Genomic DNA, 12,389 nt, shown 5'->3' with positions numbered 1-12,389 from the left:
CATGGTGCGAAATCGAGCCGATCTCATCCGGGACATATTTTAGCGGAGTATTTGAGGCATCGAGGGGCATTATCCCAGCCTTAGTGTCATTTTTCTCAAGTCCATACATCACTAGACTTATTCGTGGGATGGGTTTACTGAGATACATTTCGAGGAGTCATCAAGACGCCAATACCAGTCCCTCCTCGAGTTAGAAACAATGAGGTCCATGAGGTCCATGGGCATGGTCAAGACTTATGGATTGTTTATCTTTGCGCTGATTTCATTATCTTTTGTATTAAACTCCATGGAGAGCTAAACCCCTAGTGGGTATTTGGGTATTTGTGAACCCTAGGATGTATTAGTTTCTTTGAATTTCTTTATTATGCTTTCAATTAATTGATGTGTTTGTGAGTTCCAATCTTGAATGCTTGTTGTTGAATACTCCCTTAGAGTGACACTAGGGTTGAGAGTTCACCCGGTAATCCTTGTGAGTGAGTGACACACCATGAGGGTTAGATGAACCTTGATTGGAGAGGGTTGAGTGGGTGAGTCGAGAGGTACAGGATCGTCCCCTTTCTCCTCCGGTGTGATAGATTCTACCTCTATTCCTCGAGTTCTTTGTGGCCACAATAGAGTGAATGGGCTAAGGGATGATCCTCCACTGGGGCCTAGTTGCGAGTGCAATGGAGTGAAGCGTTGAGGTGATCTTAGCATCTAGGGCTTAATTATGGCTAGGGACCTTCCGCCTGGACCAAAGGGTTAGGTCTATACATGGAAGAGATTTATCACTTGGAATCCCTAGAGGTGATTGCAATTCTATACGAGTGCGAGGTGTTGAGATTGTTCGATTTCTCCTTCGGGACATGTATAGAATTAGGCATGGTTGACCTTAAATTTGGGATCATGTATTGAGGGATGTCCACGACTCACAATTGCATTAGTTAGGAAGCATAATAGAGGATTCTTGCACTTGAAACTATTGTCCTAGGGGGAACAATATCCGGTACCCCATTTATATCGATTGCCTTACTTTTCTCCTTTCCCACACTTTTCTCTTATTTATTTCATCTTTTGTTATTTCACATCTTTTTGACACACAAATCACTATTCCATCTTTCACCTAGCTAAGAAACAGTCTAAGTATTTTTACTCCCTACTCCCTGTGGATACGATACCCCCACTCACCGGGATTATTACTTTGACAACTCCGTGAACTTCATGGAGCACCCGCTCAAGGTTTTTGGTGCCGCTGCCGGGGAGTAGGCATGAGAGATGCTTTTGCACTTTTTGTTTTCTTAGCTATTCATCCATTGATTCTATTTCACATCTTCTTTTCTATCATCGCTCTGATTTGTTTTTCTTTCTTTGTGCAGCTTCGAGTTGATGACCCGAGGGAACCCCTCAATATTGATTGAAGGAGATCCCGAGCTTGAAAGAACACTTAGAAGAAAAGGGAAAGAAACTGTGGGAGAACCGTCTAATCTAGCTGATTTGGAAGTTGAAGGTTCAGGCAATATGACGTAATGTAATGAGCAAGCAGAGACACTCTATGATTATGTTAGACCTTTCAGCTTTTGGGGACACAATCGAGCATTGTAAGGCCCCCTATTACTCGCTCGTAACTTTGAGCTAAAGCCGGCATTCATCCACATGTTACAAAGAATCCGCGACTGCTCAATGGTTTGGCCGATAAGGATCCAAACAGTCACATAGAGAACATTTTTGAGGTGTGTGATATGCTCAAGATCAATGGAGTGATGGATGATGCCATCAAGTTGAGAGCCTTCCCATTTCCCTAAAGGGGAGAGCAAAGCAATGGCTACACTCATTACCTAAAGGCCCTCGATCACCACATGGGAGGAGATGGTAGAAGCTTTTTCTTGGACGCCATTTCCTCCCGTAAAAATCTGCAAAGCTAAGGAATGAGATCTCATCCTTTGTACAATCGAATTGGAGTCTCTATTTGAGACGTGGGAAAGGTTGAAGGAGCTCCTGCGCAAATGCCCACAACACGGATTCCCCGAGTGGATGATTATCCAAACCTTTGCAACGGTTTGAATCCAAGTACAAGGCAACTTTTGGATGCGGCAAATAGGAGGTACCTTAGGTAGCAAGACCCCCGAGGCATGCCGACAACTTATTGAAGAAATGGGTCTAAATAGCTACCAATGGAATGCAAGGGAGAAGAAGAAAGTGGCCGGACTCCATGAGATAGATGCGGTAACGTCATTGGCGGCTCAAGTTGAAGCATTGGGTAAGAAGCTAGATGTTATAGCTTCGAATAGAGTGGTGGCCGTGGACAACATGTAACGGATGTGGAGGAAGACATGCTTCCTCCGACTGTCTCGATCTCCATTGGTGATGTATCTTCGCTGAGAACGTTGATTTTTGTGGGTAATGCAATGAGGAACCAAGGGAATCCCGTGATAGCAACACCTACAATTCGGGTTGGAAGAATCATCCCAATTTTTTTCATGGAGCAACCAAGCTCCACGAAGGCCATGGGGCCACCGGTTTCCAACAACAACAAGCCCCCAAAATGTCGAGAACAGAGTTAGTGGCTTGGAGACCCGCATGAATGACTTAGAGAAGGCCTTGACCAGATTTGTGCAATCTTCGAATTCATGGTTTGAATCAGTTGAGGCAACACTTCGCAATCACACTTCGTCCTTGCACAATCTTGATAACCAAGTTGGACAAATTGCGAAGTCTCTAGCGGAACGATCACAAGGGAGCCCTACCGAGCAACACAGTAGATGAATCCCTAGAGAGCAAATTAAAAAGCGATCACTTTGCGAAGTGGTCGCGAGGTTGAAGGCAAGCTCCCGAGTGAGAAGCCCAATGTACATGCACCCGAGGTCATAGAGGTTGGAGAAGGACCAAGCAAAGAGAAGGAAGTGGCACCTCCACCCTTCAAGCCAAGAATTCCTTATCCCTCAAGATTGAAGAATGACCAAGCGGATGAGCAATACAAGAAGTTCCTAAGTCTATTCAAGCAACTCCACATCAACATCCCTTTTGTTGAGGCATTGGCTCAAATGCCCAAATATGCTAAATTTTTGAAAGATTTGTTGACCAATAAGAGGAAGTTAGAGGAGAGTGCTTCCGTGATCTCTGATGCATCTTGCTCGGGCGGTTTTGCAAAAAGAACATGCCGAACAAGAACAAAAGACCCGGGAGCTTCATCATTCCCGTAACATTGGCAATCTAGGTGAAGAGTTGGCATTGGCGTATTCTGTGCAAGCATTAATGTCATGCCATACACCTTCTTTTCGTAAGCTAGGTTTGGGAGAACCTAGGCCCACTCGGATGACTTTACAATTGGCGGACCGAACGGTACGACATCCGAGGGGCATCATCGAAGATGTGCTTGTCAAGTTGGACAAGTATATATTTCCTGTTGACTTTGTGGTGCTAGACGTCGATGAGGATGCGGATGTACCATTGATACTTGGGAGGCCATTCTTTTGAACTTCCAAAGATTTGATTGACATGGATGGCGGGGAGCTAACGTTGAGAGTTGGAGATGACAAGCTCACATACCGCCTCGCTAAAGCCATGCGGCATTCTCTTGACTTTAATGACACATTATATTTTCTAGACACTATTGATGAGATTATTGATGAATATGTGCAGGAAATGTTTAATCCTAACTCGTATGAGGGTTTGTTCGACCAAGAGGAGCAGATTGAAGAAGTAATGATACTTGGTTCGAACGTAGAAGTACCATCTACCCTGGGGATCCTGAAGAAGGTGATCTGAAAAATGAAGAGGGCAAGGAGACGCCACCGGAAACACTCCACGACTGTTGGAGGTATGCCCAAGCCGAGTGAGTTCCATGAACCATTACTAGGTGGTCCCAAACCCGACAATTCATCCTCTACTCTCAAGAGACTTTGCTCATCATGCTTCCAAGCCATGGGTATGAGGGCAACCTTCATCTACGAACCCCCATGAGGTAAGACAAGGTACGTCAAGTTTAGTGACGTAAATTAAGCGCTTCTTGGGAAGCAACCCAAGTTTTACTGTTTTTTGTAGTTAGTTTTGCATGAATAACTTGTTGAGTGTTCGTGATTTCATTTTTAACTAGTTGTGCTGTATTCATCTTGGTGGATTTGTATCATCGTGTGTTTTCAATGAGGATTCGGCGAAGATTTGGTTGCTTGAGCTTGTTTCTATTGTTTTTCACTGGTATTTGTTGCATAAAAAGGGCAGGCTCTGAATGTGTAACATGTTCAGAAAATTTCTGCAGAGCCTGCAGAGTTTTTCAAGTCATCCAGAAAGAACACACGGGCGTGTGGAATTTCCACATGCCCGTGCGATTGTATTACGAGCTCATCCCGAGAGCACACAGGGGCGTGAACTTGCCCCTGTGAGCGACCCTGCGATTATCGCACGGCCGTGCGGAATTTCCACACGGGAGTGCGTAGTCCTGCAGAAACTTAGCACATTTTCCCAAGAGCACACAGGGACGTGAACTCGCCCCTGGCAAGCAAAGCAGGATATACACACGAGCGCAGTATATTTTTCCACACGCCCGTGTGGGTTTCTGCATACAATCCCTTCTCTATCCCGAGAGCGCACAGGGGCATGTGAATGCCCCTCTGAGTGGAGCCTATGAATGTCCACGGTCGTGCGGATTTTCCGCACGGGTGTGTGGAACACTTAGAGAATTCTCTCGGTTGAACAGAGAGCGCACAGGGCGCGGTGGCTCGCCCTCGTGGGCTCGGGCGCACGCGGCGGTAATTTTACGCACGGCCGAGTGGTTCCTGCTCGCAGCGTTATGCCGAGAGCGCACAAGGGCGCAGCGACGCCTCGTGAAGCTCTCTCGTGGAGTCACACAAAGGGTGGTAATTTCCACACGCCCTGTGGATATACGTAAACTCAAGAGCCATGGGTTTTCTTTTAAAATCCTTTCGGCTTTTTATCCTCACAACCACACTCGCCTCGAGAACACTTTTTTCTTCTTCCTCGACCCTCTAGCGCCCGCTTTTAGTGCAAATTTTTGTGATGTTTGCCGTCGATTTCAAGTTTCTTCTTCTCAACTCGTCGTAAGCCCTATTTTGGATTATCTTCGTCGATTCACGGTTTTCATTGATGAATTTAGCCAATAATGCTTCGTTTCTATGATTCGAACAATTATTCATGTTTAGAAAGAGTTTAGAAGATGATTCTAGAGTGTTTTTTTTTTAGGCGTGGCCGTGCGGTTTTCACGTCCCGTGGATCCCCAAGGGTGTGCGGAAATTCCACACGGCCGTGTGGATTTCTGCATCATTGTTTCTTCAGCTTGTTTGATCGGGTTCTTTCAAAATTTTGCAGATTATGGCTCACCGTTCAAAGAAGCAAGCTGATAAGAGGCCGTGTGAGTCGTCTCCTGAGCCTGAGGGCATTCGATTTGCTTTGCCGGAGCATCAAGTCCGCTATGAGCATTTGTCAAGACTTCGGGCTCTGGGATGCACTCGCCTCCCCGGATACGAGTATATTGCGTGATCTGCAGCAGAGATGAGTTTACTGCAGAGATTGAGGATCTTGTCTCTACGGGTGGTTGGAGGCAGTTGTTGATGGTTCGAGAGCCAGCCATCCGAGAGCTTGCACTAGAGGTTCTATCTACAATTGAGTTCGACGCATCATACGCGAGCTTCGATAGTGTAGATGCCATTCAGTTCAGAGTAGTTGGACACCACCATTGCTTGAGCGTCACTCAGTTTTCCATCTTGCTTGGCTTGTACGAGGAGGCATTCACAGACATTGAGGAGTACTCTCGCCATCAACGGATTATCCCCGGGCGCCTTGACCCCCGCAGAGCTTACCGGATATTATGTGGTCGTGGGCCAGATGAGCCGTGGTGTCCAAGGCCACGTGCCTCTCCCGACCTACATATCGACATATCTACATGCCCTCATGAGCAGTGTCGGTGAGTGGTCGTGGGTGATAGCACTCGGGCGCTCGAGCTTGCAGGAGCTCCTTTTACTTGTACTGGATGATGCAGCAGATACCGATTCATTTAGGCCACATCATCGCAGAGTACATTAGTCACTGTGGGCATTATGCTCGATTGGGAGCGATCTTCTCAGGCCCCTACATCACGAGTCTAGTGTTGGGCATGGGTCTCTTGGATACAGTTCACGGGGCCGAGAAGATGAGCACACCTGCACTCCTGAGCCTAGAGACGATGAAGTTGATGGGGATGGTCCGCAGAGTTCGGGCAGGGGTTTACGCCCCGGTGCTAACAGCTCCAGAGACAGTTGAGGAGGCCGAGTTTTTGTCTCGAGTTGTATTGCTTGCTCTATCTTTTATATACTCGAGTTTGTTTTATTTTTCTTTTATTGAGCTTTACTGAACCCCAACGTGTTTGCGTGCAGATGGTCTTGTCAGTATGGGAATTGAGAACTAGTCATGGGCACGGCAAAAGTGGCCGTGTGAGCTTCACAACCCGTTGGAACATCACTTCCAAGGATTTAGCTCCATTCAAATGCAACATTACGAGTCAGGGAAGTATTATTTCAATTGTCCCTACCACATTTGCACTTCATTAATATATATCTTTTGAGTGAGCTTGCACATGTACATTGAGGATAATGTACAACTTAAGTGTGGGGGGGGAGGGGAGTTCATAGTGCACATATCTTTTACATGATTTTTTAATTGACACATATGCTTACATAGCCAATGATGGTTCGCCTTAGTTGCAATAATGGTATTCTTTTAGTTTAGGAGAATTTTTTTAACATTGAATGTCTTCATGCTCTAGTTCTTGCTTGAATTTGTAGGAATTTTTTGCCCGATTTATACTTGTTGCACTACTCACTCTCTAAACTCTTTTGGAAACTCAAGTTTAAGGTTGAAGGGACTAGTTTAGTTTGTTTGTGAGTTATTGGAAAAAGAAAAAGAAGGAACAAAATAGTTTTTCTTGTTTAGTTGTGCTTGTTGGGTGGAAAAAGCTACCTCCTATGATGTATGAAGCTACCTCATAAGTCGGATACTAGTTATGCCCTAATGAGAGAAAGAGCTATCTCATGGGAAGTGTGAAAGCTACCACCCCGGTAGAAAGAGCTACCTCTTCGAAAGTGTGAAAGCCACCCTTTAGCGGCCGCTTGGGGAAAAGGCTACCTTCGAGGATGTGTGAGGCTACTACCGTTGTGAATTTGTTGGTATTTTTTGTAGATAAATAAGTCCCTTATTCCTAGAACTTTGAGGAGTATACCTTTGGTTGATTGAGTGAGTCCACACACTTACACGATTTCGGGTTTATTGTCCTTTTTGATTCAAGTTTTTAGCTAGAGCATTGATTTTTCGTATTTAGTGTTAAAATTTCCCTTGCTATTAGAATGCTTTCTTTGCATGCCTTGGTGAACCTAAGGCCAAGCACTTCCAATATTTCCTTCATCTGTGTATACAATGTTTTAATTTTTGCTTGAGGACAAGCAAAAGCTTAAGTGTGGGGGAGTTTGATAAGTGCTTGTGCGATAAGAATACGAAGCGTTCTTTCCTTATGATTTGCATTACTTTTGTCGGGTTTTAGCATTAATATTTGTGCATCTATGTTCTTTTACACAGATTGGGTTGTGGAGATGAAAGTGAGAGAAAGAAGCCAATGTGGACCGTGAATGCACCAATGTTGGGAGAAATCTTGCTAGAGTCCAAACGCGAAGACATAGGTCCGATGCGAGACGCTAGAGTGTGTGCCAACCTCTTTATAATTCAGTTAGCACGACCAATTGGAGGGGCACAAGGGCAGTCACACTTTAGCGTTTTGACTTGTGCACATAGAACAAGATCTCTACAAACTTGTCCGATAATGAAGAAGCAAAGCAATCCACGACGTGGACGTGTGCCCGTCTACGTTACCTCAATGAAATTATGGAATCGTGGATACTGCACGTGTGTTTGTAGCAGGATTTATTGACACCACCAAGAAGCAAGAAACAGAGAAGCCACATGGGCGTAGTGGAATTTACACACGCCTGCTGCTATTTCCACAGGGCCATGTGAAGTCTCATACGGGCGTGTGAAATCCCGATTCCAGCCCCTATTTAAAGCCGAATCTGCCTCGATTTCAGCATTCTTTGTTCATCCTTTGTTCATCTTTTCTCCATCTCGCCCCCATCTTGAGAGAAGGCTGCGGCTAGGGTTTGGAGAGGTATTGGCAAGGTCTTGGAGGAGGTTCTACAGCTCCGACATCGCGTCTCATTAGGAAGAAGATTGGTAAGGGAGCCTCTGACAAAGGCGTATCTTATACCGGACGAGGAGATCGCCCGACGAGTAGAGGACTTTCCACAAGATCATTGACATGACCATTGAGGGGGTTTTTCTTATGGATTGTTTATCAACACATTTGATTTCATTATCTTCTGTATTAAACTCCCTGGAGAGCTAAACCCCTAGTGGGTATTTGGGTATTTGTGAACCCTAGGATGTATTAGTTTCTTTGAATTTCTTTATTATACTTTCAATTAATTGATGTATTTGTGAGTTCCAATCTTGAATGCTTGTTGTTGAATACTCGCTTAGAGTGACACTAGGGTTGAGAGTTCACCCGGTAATCCTTGTGAGTGAGTGACACACCACGAGGGTTAGACGAACCTTGATTGGAGAGGGTTGAGAGGGTGAGTCGAGAGGTACAGGAGCGTCCCCTTTCCCCTCCGGTGTGATAGATTCTACCTCCGTTCCTCGAGTTCTTTGCGGCCACAATAGAGTGAATGGGCTAAGGGATGATCCTCTGCTGGGGCCTAGTTGCGAGTGTAATGGAGTGAAGCATTGAGGTGATCTTAGCATCTAGGGCTTAATTGTGGCTAGGGACCTTCCGCCTGGACCAAAGGGTTAGGTCTATACATGGAAGAGATTTATCACTTTGAATCCCTAGAGCTCATTGCAATTCTATACGAGTGCGAGGTGTTGAGATTGTTCAATTTCTCATTCGGGACATGTATAGAATTAGGCATGGTTGACCTTAAATTTGGGATCATGTATTGAGGGATGTCCACGACTCACAATTGCATTAGTTAGGAAGCATAATAGAGGATTCTTGCACTTGAAACTATTGTCCTAGGGGGAACAATATCCGGGTACCCCATTTATATCGATTGCCTTACTTTCTCCTTTCCCGCACTTTCTCTCTTGTTTATTTCATCTTTTGTTATTTCACATCTTTTGACACACAAATCACTATTTCATCTTTCACCTAGCTAAGAAACAATCTAAGTATTTTTACTCCCTACTCCATGTGGATACGATACCCCCACTCACCTGGGGATTATTAACTCGACAACTCCTGCACTTGCGGAGCACTCGCTATAGATCGTGTTGTGTTTTCAAATAAAAAGTCATTGATGCAAGTCCACCCATAATTTTATTAGCACTCTCATTGTCAATGGCTTAGAGGGTTCACATTCAGAATATTTAACCCTTTGATATACGTCTAGCTGGTAGGGACAAATTGAATTGTAAAAACTGCATCCACATTTCCATATACAAGTATAAAAAAATTTCACTTGCATGTAGATTTATGTTCACTCCCCTTAGCAGAATTGGGTGTAGTATTAGGAAGCCAATGATTAGGCACATATTGGGAAACAAGGATCTGTTACTCACAAATGCAAATGACTCTACAAAATGACAAAAGAAAATTACAATTTATCCACACTTACAAAATTTATAATAAAATAGCCAGAATTGCATAGCCCCGAGAAAATATGCAAGAAAGAAGTCCAATGCTTTGCCATTATCATTACATCATAACCACCCAGCCAAGAGATCAACTAATTACGGAAGACGCATAAGTTGATTGAGTCCTCACCACTTGATATTCAAACCATCTTGTATGAATATTAAACCATAAAAAAATAGCCCAAGAATCTACCCTCGAAAAGAGTGTTTGACCACCACATTATGATTAATGATAGATGAGGCAACCCTTACCAACATACCACCATACAGGTAGCTTATTTCCCAAAATCAGAGATTGAAAGACAAGTGGTCAAAATGCTAAAGCAAGGTCTGCCCAAACCAAAGCTAAAATAAAAAATAAATACATTAAATAAAAATACAAAGAGAAAGGGACAGCACATGACACTTTTACACTAATTATCGAAAGCTCAATGAATCAACAATAAAAGAAAAGTCCCCAATTCCTACAATTAATATCTTGATTGACAAATCAGTAAAAGCTCAATTCTCGTCCAAAATAAATTTGTAAACAAGATATCATCAAGTGCCACTTCGTAAGGCTGAAGCACATAAGACTGCTTTCCGAACCCACTCAAGCCACTACAAACATTTAGCATTGCCATTTGGTATATGCAATACACCCACTGCTTTCCAATAAGCCATGAACTCATATTCTAGCTATCTCCGGACATTTGTGTTTGCATTTTTCAATAGTATTCTCTATTCCACCAATTAGGGCACACTTTCATTCAACATTCAACATTTGAAACAAGTGTTTAAAATACTAAAATAATACTAATTTTACATAAGGTAAGTGTGCTTTTGCCCAACTAAGCAAAAATTTCTTTTGCGGGAGTAAAAGTAGATAACATGAAGATAAAGGCAATTTAGAGATGGCCAGTTCCAAAAAATGTCATATAAAGTTCCATTGGTTTTTGGGTTTAACTGGCTACTACCGAAAATTTGTCAAGAATTATATGACAATTGCTGAGCCATTGACCCAACTACTTAACAAAAACGAAACTCGCCTATCAAATGAGAATATAGTGACCGTTCAGTCTCTCAAAGAAGCTATATGGACTACTCCTATACTTGCCATGCCAAACTTTATTGTCATTTCAAGCTACAGTCTGATGCAAATGATATTAAGACAGGAGCAATATTAACACAATTCGGATGACCCTTGGCCTATTTTTCAAAAATTTTAGGTCCTGTGAAGATAAGATGAAAGACCTACACTAATGAGATGGTAGCCATCATTGAGTAGGATTAAGAACAAAAGCAATATTTTCTTCCGTTAAAATTTTTTACAGTCAGCAACCAATAATCACTTAAACACATTTTCGAGTAACAAAACACATTTTCGAGTAACAAATTTTTACCCTCAAACACCAAAAGTGGATTGTCAATCTACTCGGATTTGAATGTGAAATTCAATACCATTATAGGAAGGTGACAGGCTCTTTGTCAAGCATTCAGACAGTCTAATATTGACAATTCAGGGCCTCTTAGAGAATCTGCAATGAGATTAAAGCAACTAGTAGGATATATGCATGGGTATAAAATACTGACAAAACTAGAAATGAGTTTAACTATTCCTGCTAGGTGTAAAGGTGAAGCACAGCTTGTTTTTCAAAGCTAGAATCATCATGCCCAAGTAAGGACGTACACACAAGCAACTACTCGACACTTCCATGATTATATGAGGATGAACATTATTGGAAACACCATACTTGGATGCAGATCTCTCAAGATCTCTATTACCTAGAAACTCCGACAAAATGTCACAACAATATATCAAGGAGTGTGTCGTTTGCCAGCAAATGAAGTATGACTTCTGAAAGCCCAGTGGTTAGTTCAACCATTGCCAATCCCCAAACACATTTGGGAGGATGATTCCATGCACTTCAGACTCCCAAATTTAAAAGGCTACATAATCATTCTAGTTGCCATTGATAGCTTAAGCAAATATGCTCAGTTAACCTTATACTTAAGGGTTGTAACTGAAGTGTTTATTGACAATGTTATGAATTTGCATGGCATGCCTCGCGCCAGTATGAGCAGTCGAGTTACTAGCCATTTTTGGAAAAAGAAATTATTCATGCCTTGCAGAGAATAAAGGTAGCTACTGATTCAGCCTAGCATCCACAGACAGGAAGATTGAGATGTGACTAATCAGACTGAAACAAAATCCATGTCTCCAAAAAGATTAGAGCAAGAACATTATTTGGGCATTAGATGTTAGTGGGATGGGTTGCTGAGGCTGCATGCCAATGGAGCTACTAATTAAGGCAATAATTCATCCAATTTTTCATGTCATATATATATATATATATATATAGGAGATTCTAGCTTGATATTCTTCTAATTTGCTAAACAATATGCAAAACAATAAGTGTTGATCTCACCCATCAAAAGTGATGCATTATAGGAACATCAGGAGAGCATTAAGAGAGGAAATAAAAAAATGGGCGGTGTTAATTCTGTGACAGGAATTACTAATTGGTGATGCTACCTAGAAAGATTTTGAGACCGTTAATCTCCAGTTTTTCAAAATCTCACTCTGCAGGACAATAGTCCGCTTGAAGGAGGAATGTTGAATGTGTTTAAAGGTCTAGAAAAGGACTTAAATATGACAAGAAATTATAATATGACGAGTTATATCATAATTAGAGGAATGAAAAAAAATCATATCTTAGCTGATATCCTAATTGCATAAGATTGCATTAGGCTATGTTGAG

At 42.7% G+C, this 12,389-nt stretch overlaps 1 non-coding gene across 1 annotated transcript; it reads right to left on the bottom strand.

Moving 5' to 3' along the window:
• Positions 1-1,894: 1,894 nt before the first annotated feature.
• LOC120269607 lies at positions 1,895-2,000 on the bottom strand. Its single transcript, XR_005539254.1, has one exon. It is a non-coding gene; the product is annotated as a small nucleolar RNA R71 (small nucleolar RNA).
• Between the last annotated feature and the right edge of the window lie 10,389 nt (positions 2,001-12,389).

Source organism: Dioscorea cayenensis, chromosome 9, assembly GCF_009730915.1.
Source record: "Dioscorea cayenensis subsp. rotundata cultivar TDr96_F1 chromosome 9, TDr96_F1_v2_PseudoChromosome.rev07_lg8_w22 25.fasta, whole genome shotgun sequence".
NCBI classification, from domain to species: Eukaryota; Viridiplantae; Streptophyta; class Magnoliopsida; order Dioscoreales; family Dioscoreaceae; genus Dioscorea; species Dioscorea cayenensis.
Note: the sequence above shows the minus strand (reverse complement) of the source record. Positions and strands in the feature narration are given on the sequence as shown.